The sequence below is a fragment of the Esox lucius genome, chromosome 25 (assembly GCF_011004845.1).
Source record: "Esox lucius isolate fEsoLuc1 chromosome 25, fEsoLuc1.pri, whole genome shotgun sequence".
NCBI classification, from domain to species: domain Eukaryota; kingdom Metazoa; phylum Chordata; class Actinopteri; order Esociformes; family Esocidae; genus Esox; species Esox lucius.
This window is the reverse complement of record NC_047593.1, coordinates 19,449,268-19,469,675: the sequence shown is the minus strand read 5'-3', so window position 1 is coordinate 19,469,675 and position 20,408 is coordinate 19,449,268. Positions and strand designations below refer to the sequence as shown.

At 43.9% G+C, this 20,408-nt stretch overlaps 1 protein-coding gene across 25 annotated transcripts in view; it reads right to left on the bottom strand.

The window, feature by feature from the left end:
- Positions 1-20,408, bottom strand: part of ptprdb (protein tyrosine phosphatase receptor type Db) — a 153,634-nt gene that overhangs the window by 109,808 nt on the left and 23,418 nt on the right. For 24 of the 25 annotated variants that reach the window (XM_029118137.2, XM_029118136.2, XM_029118141.2 and 21 more), the window contains exons 4-5: positions 8,557-8,632; positions 6,060-6,093 (exon numbers count right to left, since the gene is read on the bottom strand). The gene's annotated coding sequence lies outside the window, so the exon portion shown is untranslated. The remainder of the gene's footprint in view (positions 1-6,059; positions 6,094-8,556; positions 8,633-20,408) is intronic. The other variant, XM_029118138.2, reaches the window with a different exon arrangement.

Below are 20,408 nucleotides of genomic sequence, written 5' to 3'. Positions count from 1 at the left end.
TAGGGTGACCTCAGCCTTTGGGACACTGGTTCTTGTATGATCTGTTATGTAGGGTGACCTCAGCCTTTGGGACACTGGTTCTTGTATGACCTGTTATGTAGGGTGACCTCAGCCTTTGGGACACTGGTTCTTGTATGACCTGTTATGTAGGGTGACCTCAGCCTTTGGGACACTGGTTCTTGTATGATCTGTTATGTAGGGTGACCTCAGCCTTTGGGACACTGGTTCTTGTATGACCTGTTATGTAGGGTGAGCTCCGCCTTTGGGCCAGAGTTAAAATCTTCCCTAATTATTTTAAAAAGAGAGGTGAGGTAGAGAGAGATGGACAGGGAGTAGGAGAGCAGGATGGAGAGAGAGAGAAGTGAAGAAGAGGAAACTGGGAAAGACAGGCATCATCTCTGAGCGGTCTACCAGCAGTCTGATTGACATCATCATAATGATGGGACATAAAAAGATGTAAAGACTTCCACATGTGTCTCTCCCTCTCTCTTTTTGGTCTCTCTGCTTCTATCGGTCTCTCTCAAACTAACTGCCTGTCTCACTAATCCTCTCTCTCTCCCTCTCCCTCCCTTGCTCTGTACATTCTCTGAAGTAAAGGGTGTAAAATTGCCCCTTTCCATTTCTCTCTCTCTCTCTCAAACCCACAGAGACTCATGCACACACACACACCAACTGACAGACATATAGGGCTTATTTACATTATGAGACAGAGAATAAAAAGACAGACAGACGCGTCTTTGGTTTGCTTAATCACTTCTGTTTTGTGTGAGTTTACACTGGCCTGTTTGAGATGTCCCACGCGTGACGATGGCGGTCAATCGCTGGGAAACTGAGCGATGTGCACACGCAGAGCTGATTTACTTGATACAGATCTGCCAGGATGGGACATAAGCTTGCAAAACTCAGGGGGCACATAGAAAATGTGGCACACGCTACCTCAGAAGGTGGCATCTTGCGCTATTGATATCTGCAAGTTTACACAACAAAACAAATCTTGAGTCTTCTTTGATGCGTCTTGGAAAACGTAGCGTCATGTGACCAGGCCCTTAGAGCGAGCCAGACCACAGGAGGTCCTCGTCCTGTAATGACAGATAACGGACTACTGCAGCTTCTCAAAAGCAGGGACCGAATCACAAATGACTGACACTTCTCTACAAGTACCCGGGAATGGTGCGTCTGAGCGTGTGTGTTTGTGTGTGTGCGGCCTTGCGTGTGGAGATGTACATGCGTGTGTGTGTGTGTGTGTGTATCAGCAGCATGCCAGGAGTCTGAAAAGTGTATTGCTACTTGGCCTGAAATGCTCTGCTGAAATGCTCTTTGGTAGACGATGCTTACTGGTTGACTTCACTGTGAAATAGCTCTATTTCACACCTGTTATATAAACAAGCGTCGGTATTAAACAGTGAATATGGCATAACAGCTATCGAAGTAGCCAGACTTCTAACTGGAGCCCTATTCCCTGCATACTGCACTACATCAACCAAGGCCCAATTCAAAGAAAAAGGGCTCCATTTGGGACGACAAGTGTCCGGTCTGCTGTTAAATGTTTTATGTGACAGTCGACATGTTTTCAGAAGCCCTGGGTTTGACAGCAAGTTAGCAGCGGTATTGGAACGTGAAGTGGCAAATATTTCTCGGGCCACTTTATTTAACAGTAATTCGTAATGTGGTTTGAGTACCGACGGAGACCCGCTGGTTGTGCATCTCCATCATTGCTTCTTATTTTTGTCATTCAGATGGACATGTTGTATCAGCAAAAGAAAACGGAACACATTTTGGAGCTGCTGTAGACTTTGAATGTCTGTGGCTGAGGGTTTTATTATTCATTATCAATCATTGTTTTTCTCCTGCCGGACCTCGTAGATAAAGGCTTAAGGCGAAGAAACTGTCCGATTATCACCCCATTCAACTCTTTTTGACCAGTGTTTGGTTTGGAAAGTGAGATTTCTCAGACGGATGGAGATTGCGGTTGGATGGTCATGTGGCGTGATCCCCTTGAAATAAACACGTAGGAGGCCTGTACATTTTCAAATACAAGAATTACCCAACAACTATGTTATCCTTTCTGTGGTCAGTCTCTTTTGGACTCCCTGTAACTCCATGTTAACCGAGGAGAACACGGCTTCCTGGCTGATTTAGGCCTTCGTGTAGAGACATTACCACGCGTCCGAAGGCGGTTTACTCCAGCTCATCATCCTAATGTCCTACTGAAGAACTAATCTGTCGTGGACAGACGACAGCAACGTTGTTTCCATGATACATCTGTCATGATATGACTGGACGCTTCAGATTATGGATTGGCTCAGCAGCATTAGTTCAGTTGCTTGGGTTTTTAACTCATGGGTTATTTGGAGAAATCCTGATTTCCCAGGTGTTAGTGTCTTAATGTCCAAAGGGGAGGGGGTGGGCGTTTCGCCTGTAGACGAGTCAACAGAAACCAGAGCTCTTCATTCTTATTGCGATCCTCGTTCAATCTTGTCTCTTCACACTTGTGGACCCAGAATGCAACTGAGCATTTGACCAATTATGCGACACTTTCATTACGGATTAATAAATTATGCAATATATTGGGTGAACAACCAATATTACTGGAAAATCACAGACACAAAACTGATCGCCATAATCTGTTACTGAAAAACCTACTCTGTTGAGCAGTCTTATATAATACTGAATGCATCCCAAATTGTTCGCTGTTCCCTAAATAAATAATGCAATACTTTATGGAGGAACCACATTTGAAGTTGTGGAATATAGGGATCTCATTCAAAGGAGTGTACTAGGGAGAGATCTCATTCAAAGGAGTGCACTAGGGAGAGATCTCATTCAAAGGAGTGTACTAGAGAGGGAACATAATGTCGTTTAGGACATAGAAATAGCACCCCTAGAAGATTCATTGTGGTGATGTAATGTAGGAATAGAAAAACCCAAATACATGCTCTGTAGATCATACAGAATCACTGTCCACTTAATATTCATTTGTGAAATTAAGTATTTTCAATATCGGTAAAATACAGAAATACTACAGCCATATCCTGCTAGGAATATGTTTCAATGAAGAAATACCATATCTAGATGCTAAATCCCTCCATCCAACCAACGATATTAACTAAAATGCCATCCTTCTTATGTGGTGTGTGTGTGTGTGTGTGTTTATGTGTGTGTGTAGAATGGGTGGCTGTATTCTCCACAATATTCCAAAATGCAATTTCCTCTCCACCTCCGTGTGGGAAAATATATGATTTCTATCAGGACCCTGAGTGTTGGTGTGGGTGTGTGTACTTTGTGTACTTTGTGTGTGTATATATGTGTGTGTGTGTGTGTGTGTGTGTGTGAGAGACTCAGAGCTGTTTCGGCAGTCTTACAGCTATGCTTCTGTAATCCCCATACTAATCCACCGTCAGGCAACGTGTGTGTGTGTGTGTGTGAGTGTGTGTTTATAACATGCTACTTAAGCTCCTGACTGACAGGGGACCTATCCTTCTCACACCCCTACATGCCCTACCCAGAACCAAATCATAGACCAGTAATCACACATAGCCACAAACATGTTGCCAAATATTAGAAGCCGCCGCCCACCCCACGTGCCATTCGCATATTAAATAGTTAAAAAAAAATTGTATTTAATTATTATTATTATTAATAATAATAATAATAATAATAATAATAATAATAATAATAATAATATCATCATCATCATCATTTTACTATATAAGTATGACTAAGAACACATTCTTATTTTCATCAGCAATCTGAAGACAGGATGTGTCCACACTGCACACAAATAGTGGAAATGGAGCTGCACTTTCTAATTCTGGCCAAACATATGACCGAGTAAGACACATTTCTACCATAGACTACACAGACACACAAAGAAAGCAAATCAAACATTAATAAAGACCTGATATGTGAAATACCACAAAGTGCAATCAACAGGAAGTTGTTTGCCACACAGCTATGGGAAAAGACAACCAGTGGAGCAAAACCAACCAATCAACATCACATCAATATTTTATCTCTATTTCTTTCCCCTTGTCATCCATACTTACATTTAAATGTACCAATGATACTGGAAATATAGTATCTAATAATATGACAGTTGAAAGACTTATTTTTTATTTGATCTTTCCGGTTTTCCTCTTTGGCCAGGTAAATGAATGTTTGTCAACAAAGCTCTTTAAATTAAAATGTAATTGAGAGACAGAAAGAGAAAAGGGGGAAAGGAAGGTAGTGGGAGTTGAGTCTCAACTCCCAGGTCAATATTACTACAGTATTTATAATTCAGATGGAGAGAGAAAGAGAGATTCATTCTGACAGAACGAATTTGCTCAGCAGAGAGGAAGAGAGACGGAGGGATTAAGAGTACAAGAGAAAGTGATAGAGGACAAGACAGATGGAGAGAATACGAGAAAGAAAAAGGGAGGGTGGGAACGTCTGTGTGTGTGTGTGTGTATATGTTTGTGTACATGTATGAATACGTCTGTGTGTGTGTGTATGTTTGTGTACATGTATGAATATGTCTGTGTGTGTGTACATGTATGAATATATCTGTGTGTGTGTGTGTGTGTGTGTCTGTGCGAGCGTGTACATGTATGAATGTCTGTGTGTAAGTGTGTTTGTGTGCATGTGTGTGTGTTTGTGTACATGAGTGTGTGTGTATGTTTGTGTACATGTATGAATATGTCTGTGTGTGTGTGTGTATGTGTGTGTGTTTGTGTACATGAGTGTGTTTGTGTACATGTATGAATATGTGTGTGTGTACATGTATGAATATGTGTGTGTGTGTACATGTATGAATATGTCTGTAATTAAAGGATCCAAAGCAACTAGAACACACACACACACACACTCTAGTGTCTATAACAAACACACACTCAGTCTAGAGAGCAGTGTGTAAAAAAGAGCAGGGTGACTCTGGGAGGAGCGATCACTCTGCTGTGTGTGTTTGTGTGTGTTAGAGAGACTGAGCAGGGGGAATCGGTAAGGAGAAGAGGAGAGCTGCCTAGAAGGGGAACGTCAAAATGAGTCCTGCTTCTAGAAATCATCTGTGTGTCTTCTGTCATCTCACTTTCTTTCTCTCCCTCTCTCTCTCCCTCTCTCTCTCCCTCTCTCCATCCCTCCCTCCCTCCCTCCCTCCCACAGTGGCCTGCCTTCTATCACGGCCGGGGAACACCAGGATGTAACCAGAGGATTCTGTCATCCAGACTCTGAAGTCTGGGACCTTTTTGTACAGCCAGCAATGGTGGCTGTCAGGATAGCGCAGAAAGACAGTTTTTCTGGGCGGAGGGCAATGGGGCGCCTGAAGCATCGGAGGACTGGGAACATCTCTGAGAGGACGTTGGCACTGCCTGCCATAGAGAAAACACTGCTTAACTATAGTGGAGGACTATTCACAGGGTGGAGTACAGGGTAGGGGGTGGGCAGGGATTGCGGGTGGTGTACAGGGTAGGGGGTGGGCAGGGATTGCGGGTGGTGTACAGGGTAGTTGGTGGGCATGGATTGCGGGTGGTGTACAGGGTAGGGGGTGGGCAGGGATTGCGGGTGGTGTACAGGGTAGGGGGTGGTCAGGGATTGCGGGTGGTGTACAGGGTAGGGGGTGGGCAGGGATTGCGGGTGGTGTACAGGGCAGGGATTGCGGGTGGTGTACAGGGTAGTTGGTGGGCAGGGATTGCGGGTGGTGTACAGGGTAGGGGGTGGGCAGGGATTGCGGGTGGTGTACAGGGTAGTTGGTGGGCAGGGATTGCGGGTGGTGTACAGGGCAGGGATTGCGGGTGGTGTACAAGGCAGGGATTGCGGGTGGTGTACAAGGCAGGGATTGGGGTTGACTGGATGGTGGAAGGCCTAGGTTTAGTGTAGGCAACAGATGGAGGGACTGCCGAGGTCAGCGATTTACTAACTTCTTTGGCTCATGGGCCACATCGAGTTTTAAAGAGCTGTAGATACTAGATTTTTCATGCAAAGGTTCTGGAGTTCTGTGATACAGGGTCTATGTCTCTCTGGATCTAAGTGCCAAACAACCACACACACACACACACACACACACACACACAACCACATCTTACCTTTTTCCATAGTCCATCCTTAATAAACCGTTGACTGATATGAGAAGGAGAATGAAGGAAAGAGAGAAATCTGTCATGTTCATAATTGTAATATCAGTGGCGACCAGGCAGAATGCATTCAGCTGCACAATGACAAGACAACACACAGAACCAATGTAAAAAAAAAAAATACAAATAAAGGAACACACCATATACAAGGGAATAGACAAACATTATATTACCCAGAAAACAACGGTAGACAATTCCAGATTTAAATGTTTGAGATTACAGGTTTCATTCATCATGTGCACTGATTAGACAGCATTCCAAAACAGGTATGTTTTTCTCTTCTATGCTCTAGATTGTATAACATACTGCAGAGGCCACACAGAATACATGTTAAAATGGTGTGTGTGTCTGTCTGTCTTCTAGTGTGAATGTGGCTGACTTTTCCTGTAGTATTGCAGAGGATGCTGCAATGCTGCCACCTGGTGGTAAAATACTACACTACACCAAGACCGTGTTGCGACTCAAGTACTGGACAACTCAAACCTTCAACCCGTTTTCTTTTTCATTGTTTCAAGAAAAATTTTACACAATTAGAATTATTTTGTTCCATGCCATTTCCAAACTGTTCGCACGCACGTGTGTGTATATTTGTTTACATTAAATTAATGAAATGTACAAACTCTAAAACAAAACAGATGTTTCCAGTATCTAGTAGTTGACACCTAGATACAAACTCCTGCTTGACACTTAAAGGGCCGCTACTGCTGAACACTTGATGACTCTTATTTCTACACACGGGCAAAAGCACCAAAACACACAGCCAACAACCAGGAGTCCATGTTCCCTGTCCTGAAACTTGACAACTAACCCTAAACTGTAACACCAAAAGCTATAAGACTCTAAATAACCTTTTTCCTACTGGGGACTGAATTGAAACCTAGTGGGGACTGATTTGTCAGGTTATAATCTCTTTGTGGCCCAAATCAAAATGTTCCACTTGGATCACGCGCCACGCACGCGCCACGCACTGGTGACAGGAGCAACTGGAACATTCCGAACAACAAGGCGTACACCCGAACAGGTGACCGGCTCCCCTCAGCGGTCCCAAACTAACCCCCCAGCCAAAGTCCCACTTCTGTGCACAGGGTCACATATGCACCCCCCCCCCCACACACACACACACACCTCTGGAACCTCTGAAACCCTCCGAGAGGTGACATCAAGGTTTAAACTTAGTCACGTGACGTCACTGTGCCCGTAGCCCAAATGGAACAGACATGAGTTCTCCTCAGTGCACTACTCCAACCTGGCCTCTGAAGGACAGCAGTGTGCTCTGGAGATCAGCAGGTGGCCATTTGGAACGCGGGATAAACCTCATCTCTGACTCCTAACAGGACAGGAAGGCTCAGCCGAGCGTTCAAGAGCAACGTGTTCAATAATGAAACAGAACGAACACTTTCAAACAGCTGGGGAACTACACTCTCTGTCAGCCTGTGTGTGTTTGCGTGTGTGTTTGCGTGTGTGTTTGCGTGTTTGCATGTGTGTTTTCAGTGTTCAGGTCCACTGATGTACGGTTAAACTTTCATCCTTTCACAAATATCTTCTCTCCCTCTTTCTTACTCCCCCAAGATCTTCCTCTCTGTTCTCTATATATATACACACACATGTCCCTCCCTTTCATTCTCCCTCAAGATGTGACAATGTAAAAGCTTTTAGTCATATAGAGGTTTATAGGGTCTGTCCTATGGAGTCTTTCTGTCAAAGGGTTACATGAGTCCCTGGTCTGTCTACAAATTCCCTTCAGATCCAGACGTTTCAATTCACATAAGAATTAGAGTCATCAAAACGGTTTTCTAGGGGGGATAATGTCTATGGGATATTGTCGATGGATGATGCTGCTCTGTGTTGTCTTGCAGTCGTAACGCCAACACCAGGTTGTGGTTGTATCTGAATTGGTTCTCAATGGGCCTGGTTATTTATTGTCAGCCATACAGCATGAGGGGATCCCGTCCACAGTCACCATACCACAGCTAAGAGCTGTTCTTAAGCACAACGCATCCCCACCACCATCACATCAGCACATTATTACCAAAATCATCACCAGCACAATCACATCAGCACATTATCACCACAATTATCCCCATCACCACCACCATCACATTATCACCACAATCATCACCATCACCACATCACCACATTATCACCATCAACACATCACCACTTTATCACTACAATCATCACCATAATCACATCACCACACTATCACCATCACCATAATCACATCACCAAACTATCACCACAACCATCACCATTATCACATCACCACTTTATCACCACAATCATCACCATCACAATCAACATATTTATATCACCACTTCATCACCACAGTCATTACCATCACCACCACGATCACATCACCATAATCACATCATTTTATCACCACAATCATCACCATCACAATCAACATAATCACATCACCACAAACATTACCACCAACATTATCACTCACCTGTATTAGGGCAGAGCTCCACTGTGCTGATTCATTCTTGAGGAATGAAAGAATAAAAAAAACTCCAGGAAAACTCCTGCATGAAGAGAAAGAAGGTTGAAATGCAGATATGGTATGAATATACAAAGGGCACTCAAATCAGGAAGTGATTTGAATGTAAAATAAACATAAAATACATAATATTTTCAATATAACATCTCTTTTTCAGTTTTATTGAGAAACCATTACAGCAATGACATTTTTGATTTTGGATTTCAGTTTACTTAAACTGACTAAATTTCAACAACCCAACAAAAGTGCACAGATTCAGCATCTCAATTTGATAATATTTTTGTTTCAGTGTTTAAAAAGGCTTCTGAAGTTTGTCATCTTGATTTGAGAAATGTCAGGAATGGCCCCTACAGAAAATGTCTGTTAATTATAATCCACACAACATTGATCATTTTCCTGTTGATGCAGCATCATATCTCTACACTAACTGGTGTAAATCAAGCTGCTGTATCTGTAGGCTGTTTAATCTCTTGGTTGAAACACAGACTGTCCAGAACACATCTGTCCGTCTCCCTCTATTTTCTTTCTCTCTGCTTCTATCCCACTCTTCTCTCACTTTTCTCATTTCAAACGATGCACAACAGCGAATCTCACCATCTCTCTGAACTCTCCTCCAATTGATCCGAAACAAGGTCTGATAAAAAATAATCCAATAATGTCAGTACACCCAGTACATTTTTCTCTGATCACATGACCTAACCTGGTCTATCACTAGTGTCAAGAGTTAATTCTGATCACATGACCTAACCTGGCGTATCACTAATGTCAAGAGTTAATTCTGATCACATGACCTAACCTGGCCTATCACTAGTGTCAAGAGTTAATCCCGATCACATGACCTCACCTGTCCTATCACAACTGTCAAAAGTTTATTCTGGTGACATGACCTCACCTGGCCGAATGTTAGTATCAGGAATTCTTCTGGATCATGTCTTGATACGATTCTGGCCTGATGGTAAGCGTTGTGAGGCTGTGTAGTTACACTGAGTCACCGCTAGTCTGTGCTATTACTTCATCTATCCTGTTACGACACTAACATACCACAGAAGGAGATGCGCACATTGGGATGGGAAGCTCTGATCAAGAATCAAAAGAAAATGGAAAGAAAATGTGTTATTTTCTGGAAATCCTTGGACTTCGTGTGTGTGTGTTTGGTTGTTACACTTACAATACTTTGTATGATTGGATAAGTCTGTTGATGACATCATTAATTATTATTTTTTAGTACTAGAAAGTACTTTGTAGTGTGATGCCCTACTTTGAAAGACCTGGTAGCCTGCTATTGAGCTGGATACATCCAGAGAGGGTGGGGGAGCAAACAGGAGTAGGAGAGAAATGGAGGGTGAGAGAGGGGAGAGAGAGGGAGAAAGAAAATAGGGAGAGGGAGGGGAAAGAAGGTGAGAGAGAAAGAGGGAAAGGGAGGGGAGAGAGGGTGAGAGAGAGAGAGAGAGAGGGAAAGGGGGAGGGAGGGAGTAGAGACGGGAGAGAGGGGAGAAAGATGGGTAGGGTAGAAGGGGGGAGAGAGAGGGTGAGACGGAGATGAGGAGAGAGGAAGCAGAAACTAGATCAGATGAGGGGGGGAGGAAAAAGGAGAGGAAGTAGAGAGAGGAGGGGGGAAGGAGTGTGAGGGGCAGAATGAGAGGGGGAGTGGTAAGGGAAAAGAGGAGAACGGAGTCGAGAGAGCATGAGGGAGTAGAAGGGAGAGCAGCACCTCAGATACCTCCTGAAGTGTCTTGGAAATGGATTAAATACTTAATGAAACACAAAACCATATTAGCATCATACTCTGCTGGTTGCATTTGGACAATGACTAGGCTATTCTGCCACTTCAGAACCACTTTACAGTATATTATGTCCTTCCCACGCCCGCCAACATGGTGCTTAATTCCAAAATGATTTGGATTAAAATAAAATCAAAATATTGGCATAACCAGCTTCTCTTTGTTAATTGACAAGTCATATAAAATATATGAGTCTTTATCACTGCATTGGAATTTCTGCATTGGAATTCCAATTCTGTATTGGAATTGGAATTTTACTTCGTGACTTTGGGAAATGTTGTGTGTGTGTGTCCCAGGATATATTGAGCTCATTACTAATCTCAGAAGCCCTGAACACCTCCCTTTGAAACTGGACTATGGATGCTCCAATGGGCGCCCCCTAGTGGCGAGGGATGCTTAGTTTCCTCGTATACTCCTTGTTCACCCTCAACACCATCTTTGAGTTTGCGGATGACAAGACCGTGGCCTGATCACTGTTGACAACGAGAAGGACAACAACTCCGCAACGTCAGCAAAACAAAGGACCCGTTCGTGGACTACAGAAAAGGCGCCCCCCATTCGCCTCCACAGGGCTGAAGCGGGGTGGTTGGACAGCTTCAAGTTCCTCAGCGGACACCAACACACTATCACGGCACGCAAACATGCTCAGGCAGTTGTTAAGAGAGCACATCAGATCCTGTCTCCCTTCAGGAGGCTGAAAAGATTTGGCTCGTGCCCCAGGATCCTCAAACTGTTTCATAGCGGCGCTATCGAATGCATCTTGACAGGCTGCGTTGTGACAATTGTCTATTCTACCACGAGACCGTTAAACAAGACCGCCAAATGATTTTTAAAAGGTTACATGACAGTCCTCAAACTCAGACACACAATCCTGGATTCCTCACAAATTATAAGAAAATCTCACAAATTATAAAAACATCACAGAAAATGACGTAGTAAACCATTTAATGATGTAGTACATGAAAACCTCCACCCTGATCCTGAACACTGGTGTCCCACAAGGCTGCGTGTTGAGCCCCCTCCTATACTCCCTCTTCACCCGCGACTGCATTCCTGGACACAGTCCCAACACCATCGTTAAGTTCACAGACGACACCATGGTGGTAGGCCTGATCAGTGACAAAGACGAGTCAGCCTACCAGGAGGAGGTCAAGTGCCTGGCGGCATGGTGCGCTGACAACAACCTGGTTCTCCACGCAAATAAAACCAAGGAGCTCATTGTGGGTTACAGGAAGTCTAAAGGCTGCAGTCAAGCCCCAGTTCTCACTGATGACACTGAGGTGAAGCGTGTCCTGCTTCAAATTCCTGGGTGTCCACATCTCCGAGGACCTCTCCTGGACCCTCAACACCTCCTGAAGAATGCCCGTCTGTCCTCAAAGATCCTTGTGAACTTTTACCGCTGCACAATCGAGAGCATTCTGACTAACTGAGCCACAGTGTGGTTTAGCGGTTGCTCTGTAGCCGACCGGAAGGCCCTGCATCGGGTGGTGAAAAGCGCCCAGCACATCACTGGTTCCCAGCTTCGTAGACCTCCAGCACAAGCGGTGTCTGCACAGGGCACACGGGATCATCAGGGACCCTTCACATCCACGCCACAAACAAATTGCCCTCCTCTACCATCAGGCTGGCGGTACTGGTCTCTTCGTTCCTGCACCAGCAGGCTCAGGAACAGTTTCTTTCTATCTGCTGTAACCCTGCTGAATTCTGTGACCCATCACTAACCACACCCACCCACCTCTCAGGGACCTTGTTGCACTACTCTGTTGTAAAGTCTAATATTGAACGTTTTCAGTAGTTAAAGGTACGTGTGTCTACCTCAGGAACCTCATTGCTGCCATCTCTGCATCCCGGTTGCACATGCTACCTTACTCCTTCAATTTGCCTCGATTGCACATCTAGAATGCCATTTAGAATTGCTATTTGTACTGCATTTGCCTTCATTATACATCTATACATTCCACTTGTAATATAAATATAAGTAATACTGGTAAACAGTTGTACATTTTCTGCCCTCTTTTATTTGCACTTCTGGTTAGATGCTAACTGCTTTTCATTGTACTGTACTTGTACAATGACAATAAAGTTGAATCTGATCTAATCTGATCTAAACCCGGGGACATGTCTTTCATATGCTCATTTCTGATCATGTGCAACAACTCCTCAATCCATCTTTGAGTCTCCTATCTTGCACTGGTGCCTTTCTATTGTGATAATATTTCTTTCTTGATTCATTCTTTGTTGACCCACTGGATTTATTGATCCTCTGCGTGTTCTCGTATTTTTCGATATGTAATCACCATTTTGAATGCATTGTTAAGCTTGTAGTTTTTGGGTCAGAGAGTAATAAAACATGTAGGGCACAGAGAAGGTAGAGGCGCTGACTATCGCCAAATACATTTAGGATACAGAGAAAGAGTTGCCCACTCTGCAGTTAAGCTCCAAATCAGGGCTGCCCAAGTCAGTTCCTGGAGAGACACCGTTCTCCTCTCCAGCCTTTATCTGGCACACCTGTTTCTAATAATTAGCTGGATGAAATGCTAAATCAGGTTAACTACTGGGCTTGGATAAAAACCCTACAGGGACAGGGTCACGCAAACCTGTTTCAAATGATTGATTGGGTAAAACACCCATGATGTGGAATTAACGTGCATTCTTCATGGTCAACGCCTAAATAGAGTTTTAACCCGATCAATCACTTAAAAACAGAGTTGCTAAATGTCTTCTCAGGTGCCAACTTGTTGAAGGAGCGTCAGCTTGTACCTTCATATATTAAAGTGATACTCACTACTGAAATATTGTGTTTTATTTAACTGTCATTTGACTAGGTACAGTGATTTGAAAAAATATAGATTTCTGGGGGGGATGGCCAGAATGAAAATGATCAAATCTTCAACCAAAAGCAGAAATGAAATAAGAAGGAACTTAGTGACATTTGTGGTTTTTATAGCATGAATTAAGCAAGCTGTTCAGGTCACACAATTTTTTTGGGCAGTAACGGGGTTAGTTACAGTAACGGAGTTAGTTACAGTAACGGGGTTAGCTACAGTAAGGGTGTTAGCTACAGTAACCTAGCTAAGGAGGGATTTATGTGATGTGACCATATTTCTAGGATTGAGAAATGGCTTACAATCACGTAATTCAATCTTGTCAACATCCCTTTGTTTATCAGATGTTAACTGAACATTCTTGGTGTTACTGTGACCAATTAATATTTAGTGTTCATTATGTATCTGCAGTGAATGTGTTTGGGGACGGGCAGTAAAACATAGAATCTTCTCACTGTCCCTTTTCATTTATAGTATTGTTGTGGTAATGGCTGTGTTTAATGTTTTTGTGGCAGTTATAATTTTCAATTAGTTTTTGTGAAAAATGATAAAATATGTACACAAAATATTGAAAACTTTTCTAACTGACATTTATATAGATGCTACAAACTTAGTATTTAGTATACACCAATTTGAACATTTGGTAATCAATGTATTTTAAAAACACAAAGATCTCTTTAATATAATTGTGAGAATCAACCCCTCTGTAGGGTTTTGAATCAAGTCTTACTCATACAACTAGTGACCCAATTTCTCTCTCTTTCTCTCTCCCTATCCCACTATCTGGCTCACTCTTTCTCCAGGGCTTCCCCTTTACCCCCCCCCCCCACTCACAGCCACAAACCTTTTCACTTTCCCCCCTCCTCAATCGCAACGACTGCTCTCTGCTCCTGTCGTCCCCCCCCCCCCCCTCTCTCTCTCTCTCTCTTTCCCTCCCTTCCCTCTGTCCATGAGAACTAGTCAGGGCAGCTGCCCGAAATTGAAAGGAGAGAACAGACATACGATTCATTAGAATGGACAAAATCATTCAGACGAACTATTACATATTTCTCCAGCCATCGGTATGTCCTTGGCCGCGCCCCAAATGGAAACCTAATACCCGAATCGGTGCACTACGATGAACTGAAGCCCCGGTGGAGGAAGTGCACATCCCAGGCCAAGGGTGTGATTGGGGACACGTTTCTGAGTTTCAAAGTGACTGTCCAAAGAGGGCAGCTTGGACGCTGGCTCTGTGTTTACTCCCAGGAGAAAATATCATCATAGCTGTCGTCACTGAGTTACAGTAACTGCTAAATGAAACGTCGTTTCTGGGGATGGCATTAGGACGTGTCTTGGTTGGATGGGGGCGGAGTTTCAGGTGCTTTGGACCGTCGTTTCTATACTTTATAGTTCTACGCTGTGAGGTGGGAGGAAAAACGGTGTGAAGGCTCCTTGAGTGCTGTGTGGGTGTATACATAAGTGTCTATATTGTGTTCAAATGTTTTTATTTTGAAGTATATGTCCATGTGAAATTACATTTTATTTATATTTTATTTTTTTGGACATTGTATTTTAACAGCTGTAATTGTTAGCCAGAACAAGTGCAGGGCCCTGATGGGTTGATATGACCTTTACAGTAACCTTACAGGTGTCATGTGTTTTCACAGAAACAAAATCCCCAAAACGGCCCAGCAACCACTGGTCCTTACTAGACCATCACTATGCTTACCTTCTCATCAGGTTCTTCCAGGTTTCAAAGTGATTTCTGTTTGTGGGACAACCTAGCGCTGGAATGAGGTGTCTGTTCCGAATGTAATGAGAAAAGGGCTCCCTCATTCGAAGGTCTTACGTCAACATCCTCACTTCTATAGAAAGACACATACAGTATCTCACAAAAGTGAGTACACCCCTCACATTTCTGCAAATGTTTGATTAAATCTTTTCATGTGACAACACTGAAGAAATGACACTTCGCTACAATGTAAAGTAGTGAGTGTACAGCTTGTATAACAGTGTACATTTGCTGTCCCCTCAAAATAACACAACACACAACCATTAATGTCTAAACCGCTGGCAACAAAAGTGAGTACACCCCTAAGTGAAAATGTCCAAATTAGGCCAAAAACTTTTTTTGTCAATATTTTATGTGGCCACCATTATTTTCCAGCACTGCCTTAACCCTCTTGGGCATGAAGTTCACCAGAGCTTCACAGGATGGCACTGGAGTCCTCTTCCACTCCTACATGACGACATCACGGAGCTGGTGGATGTTAGAGACCTTGCGCTCCTCCACCTTCCGTTTAAGGATACCACATAGATGCGCAATGGGTTTTAGGTCTGGAGACATGCTTGGCCAGTCCATCACCTTTACCCTCAGCTTCTTTAGCTAGGCAGTGGTTGTCTTAGAGGTGTGTTTTGGGTCTTTATCATGTTGGAATACTGTCCTGCGGCCCAGTCTCTGAAGGGAGGGGATCATGCTCTGCTTCAGTATGTCACAGTACATGTTGGCATTCATGGTTCCCTCAATGAACTGTAGCTCCCCAGTGCCAGCAGCACTCATGCAGCCCCAGACCATGACACTCCCACCACCATGCTTGACTGTAGGCAAGACACACTTGTCTTTGTACTCCTCACCTGGTTGCCGCCACACACGCTTGACACCATCTGAACCAAATACGTTTATCTTGGTCTCATCAAACCACAGGACATGGTTCCAGTAATCCATGTCCTTAGTCTGCTTGCAGGCTTTCTTGTGCATCATCTTTAGAAGAGGCTTCCTTCTGGAACGACAGCCATCCAGACCAATTTGATGCAGTGTGTGGCGTATGGTCTGAGCACTGACAAGCTGACCCCCCACCCCTTCAACCTCTGCAGCAATGCTGGCAGCACTCATACCTCTATTTCCCAAAGACAACCTCTGGATATGACACTGAGCATGTGCACTTAACTTCTTTGATCGACCATGGTGAGGCCTGTTCTGAGTGGAACCTGTCCTGTTAAACCGCTGTATGGTCTTGGCCACCGTGCTGCAGCTCAGTTTCAGGGTCTTGGCAATCTTCTTATAGCCTAGGCCATCTTTATGAAGAGCAACAATTCTTTTTTTCAGATCCTCAGAGAGTTCTTTGCCATGCGGAGCCATGTTGAACTTCCAGTGACCAGTATGAGGGAGTGTGAGAGCGATGACATCAAATTTAACACACCTGCTCCCCATTCACACCTGAGACATTGTAACACTAATGAGTCACATGACACCGGGGAGGGAAAATGGCTAATTGGGCCCAATTTGGACATTTTCAGTTAGGGGTGTACTCACTTTTGTTGCCAGCGGTTTGGACATTGATGGTTGTGTGTTGTGTTATTTTGAGGGGACAGCAAATGTACACTGTTATACAAGCTGTACACTCACTACTTTACATTTTAGCAAAGTGTCATTTCTTCAGTGTTGTCACATGAAAAGATATAATGAAATATTTGCAGAAATGTGAGGGGAGTATTCACTTTTGTGAGATGCTGTGTGTGTGTGTGTGTGTGTGTGTGTGTGTGTGTGTGTGTGTGTATATATGTGTGTGTGTGTGTATATATGTGTGTGTGTGTGTGTGTGTGTATATATGTGTGTGTGTGTATATATGTGTGTGTGTGTGTGATGGTTGTGCACTGTTCTCCCTGAGCATCTGCTGTCAACCCGCTGGTAAAAAAAACGGGTCTCATAACTCAGCCAGCACGAGCCAGTCACCAGCAGAGTGCACACACACACACACACACACACACACACAGACACACACACACAGACACACACAGACACACACACACAAACACGATGAGCTATGACCTTATTACTGAGCCCCAGTCTCTAACAGCAGCCTCCGGCCTGCCCGTAAAGCACACTCTCTCTCTCCATCTCCGCACTCCACCCCCCAAAGACACACACACACACACAAATTAACAACGTCCATATGGCCAGCGTACCTTCAGCTGAACAACAATCAATGGCCAATATAATTGACTAAAACAGTGAAATAACAGTGTTACAGGACATAGGTAGTTCTGCAGGTCTGTCAAACAGAGTGCCTCTCATGTACAGTGGTGTGCTGTTAACACTCTCCTGTTTCTCTCTCTCTCCCCAAATATCTTCAGATCTACCTCCCTCTCCCTCCCTCCCCCCGCCTTCCTTCCTTTCACCTTCCAACCAACAATCTCTCTCTCTCTCCAGGTCTGTCTCTCCATCTTTCTATCAGTCACCCTCTCGCTCTCTCCTCACCTCAACTCTCCATCTTAACCTAATTCCATCTCTGTCTCTCTCCCCTAACACCCACTCCTCCCCATCTGCTCCAGGGGCTGTCTAGACATCTTTAACTAGGATAAAGAGACAGACAGACAGAGAGGAGGAGGGAGGAGATGGGGGAGAGAGACAGAGGAGACAGATGAGGGGAATAAGGTGAAGGAAGGAGAGAGGGGGGAGTATGAGGAGGTTTTAAGATGGAGCGACAGTAAATTTAAATCAAATCTATCGAGGGGCAAACAGAGAAAGAGATTGTTCTAGAAAGCAAACGACAAGGTCCTGTTTTTGACCTCTGTTCTGACAGGACATTCCGAACACACCAGGGTTGGCGTGGCAACATTACGATACCGTCGCACCCTCGGCGATGACTGCCGGGCCAACGTCGGTTGCAATGACATCACAGTGTCAGAAACGTCATCACATGGCGCTCAACGTTTTTCCCCTCTCTCGGACAGCATCATGGTTTACCTCAGTGTCACAGGGGACACGGGATTGGCCTATTGCCTGGGGAGGTCCTTCATGATCAATTATCTAATTAATCCATAGCTACACACAAACCGAACCACAGAGAAAACAAACAGGACATCAAATAGTGGGTTTAAACAAACCTTACACGTTTCTTTTTTTACTTGATCAAAGTTTAGGACAAATGAATAGAAGGTAAATAGACGGTCATAACCAACGTGCCATTCTGGTCAGGGCCCTGAAGGCCGAGCAGAGGGAACGTCCTTGGGTGATTACACTCGTTAGGGCAGCCGCGGTTTATTTGTTTTCACAAAGTAGGATAATATGACTGTGGTTGCTGTATTTGTATGTAGGCTACAACAGAATACATCGCTGTGCCAGAATCATAATTCAGGCTGAACAAGAAAAATAACTAGGGCTAACAATTTTATGTTATCCCGGTTCATTTCAAATAATTAGTAACAATTATTAGTAAAAATTTTGCCTAACAGTATGTGTTACCTCTGTTAACACCGCTTGGGTTTTTTCTAACAATTCATTAGCCGACGTGTGTTAGCGCAGACGGGCGGCTAATTACAGGAAGAACCTGAATAAATGCACGCGACCCTCTAACTCAGGGAGACCAGGGTCTAGCTAGATTGAGTGCAGTGTCACCTGGTCGTACTTGTCTCCACTCACTAAAGCGCATTGAAAGAACTTAGGAAACAATGATTATCGACGTTAGAAACGAATGTTCTGTCGCAGCGAAAACACAAAACTAAGGGGAACCCAATGGACTGCTGGTCCGTTAGTTCCCCAAACATCTCACGTGATCATTGTTAGTCGTGGGTTTTAAAGTTCACCTTCTAACATCTCCTCCTGTCATCCCACGAGATGCCAAGTTCGGAGAAGCCATTGGTTTTCATGACCTGGGCACATTTTGGTACAATATTTTTGTTTTGGCTCAACAGCTCCACTTTAACAGACAGTGGCCAAAAAAATCCCTGAATTAATCCGGGATGCATCAAGACATTGCTCAACCTTATAAAACATTACAGAACACTGGAGCTGTGACTTTCCCCTTCTCTTCCAGTGTTTTTCCCTCCCTCCCCACCTCCCCCCTCCCTCTCTCTCTCCCTCTCTGTAGTCTTTAAATGATCAGTGATAAACAACTGGATATTTATCAAATGGAATTATTCAAACAACCCTGGAACATCATCAACTGGAAACTAGGATTTGTGATTGGCTCGTTTGGCGTTAGAGTATTGTGGGTAATTCTCCCAGCTTGGTGCCATCTGGAATGATATCACTGACCTGCCTGGCATGACTGACACTGCGCAGACACACACACACACACACACACACACACACACACGGTGGCCAAGACAGCAGATGGGACAGCAGTAGTACAACATCTGACTTCTGCCCCAGAATCTCTCTCAGCCTAACACACACACACACACACACACACACACACCCTGTCTCCACTAGATAAACTGTACTATCAATGAGGCTCCTATAATCCTCCTACTGGCTGATCCAACAGCAGCATTAGAAACTATTAGGCTGTCAAACACAAGTTACGGATGCACTGCTGGACACACACACACACGTAGCAAACACAAACACATACGGAATACACCCACACAGTTTTCCAGGTTATTTACACTGAAACTCTTGATTAGTGGGTCAAATGACCTTCCCTGTGTCAGTATACATTTGTGCACATAATTTTGCATACCATGGCAAATATCTTGAAAATTTGCCATTGATTTTGAAAAATGACTGATCATGCAAAAGATATGACAGATCTTTTATTTAAGGATAGTGATGATATGAAGCCCTTTATTATCACATAGTTGTTTGGCTCCTTTTTAAATCATAATGATAACAGAAATCACCCAAATGGCCCTGATCAAAAGTGTACATACCCTTGAATGTTTGGCCTTGTTACAGACACACAAGGTGACACACACAGGTGAAAATGGCAATTAAAGGTGAATTTCCCACATTTGTGGCTTTTTAAATTGCAATTAGTGTCTGTGTATAAATAGTGAATGAGTTTGTTAGCTCTCACGTGGATGCACTGAGCAGACTAGATGCTGAGCCATGGGGAGCAGAACAGAAGGATATCCAACGTCTTGCAAATGCCAGTCAGTACTGTTCAATCACTTATTTAAAAGTGGAAAACTGGGGGATCTCTTGATACCAAGCCAAGGTCAGGTAGACCAAGAAAGATTTAAAGCAAAACTGCCAGAAGAATTGTTCGGGATATAAAGAAAAACCCACAGGTAACCTCAGGAGAAATACAGGCTGCTCTGGAAAAAGACGGTGTGGTTGTTTCAAGGAGCAAAATACGACGATACTTGAACAAACATATGCTACATGGTCGAGTTGCCAGAAAGAAGCCTTTACTGGGCCAGTGCCACAAAAAAGCAAGGTTACAATATGCCCGACAACACCTTGACACGCCTCACAGCTTATGGCACACTG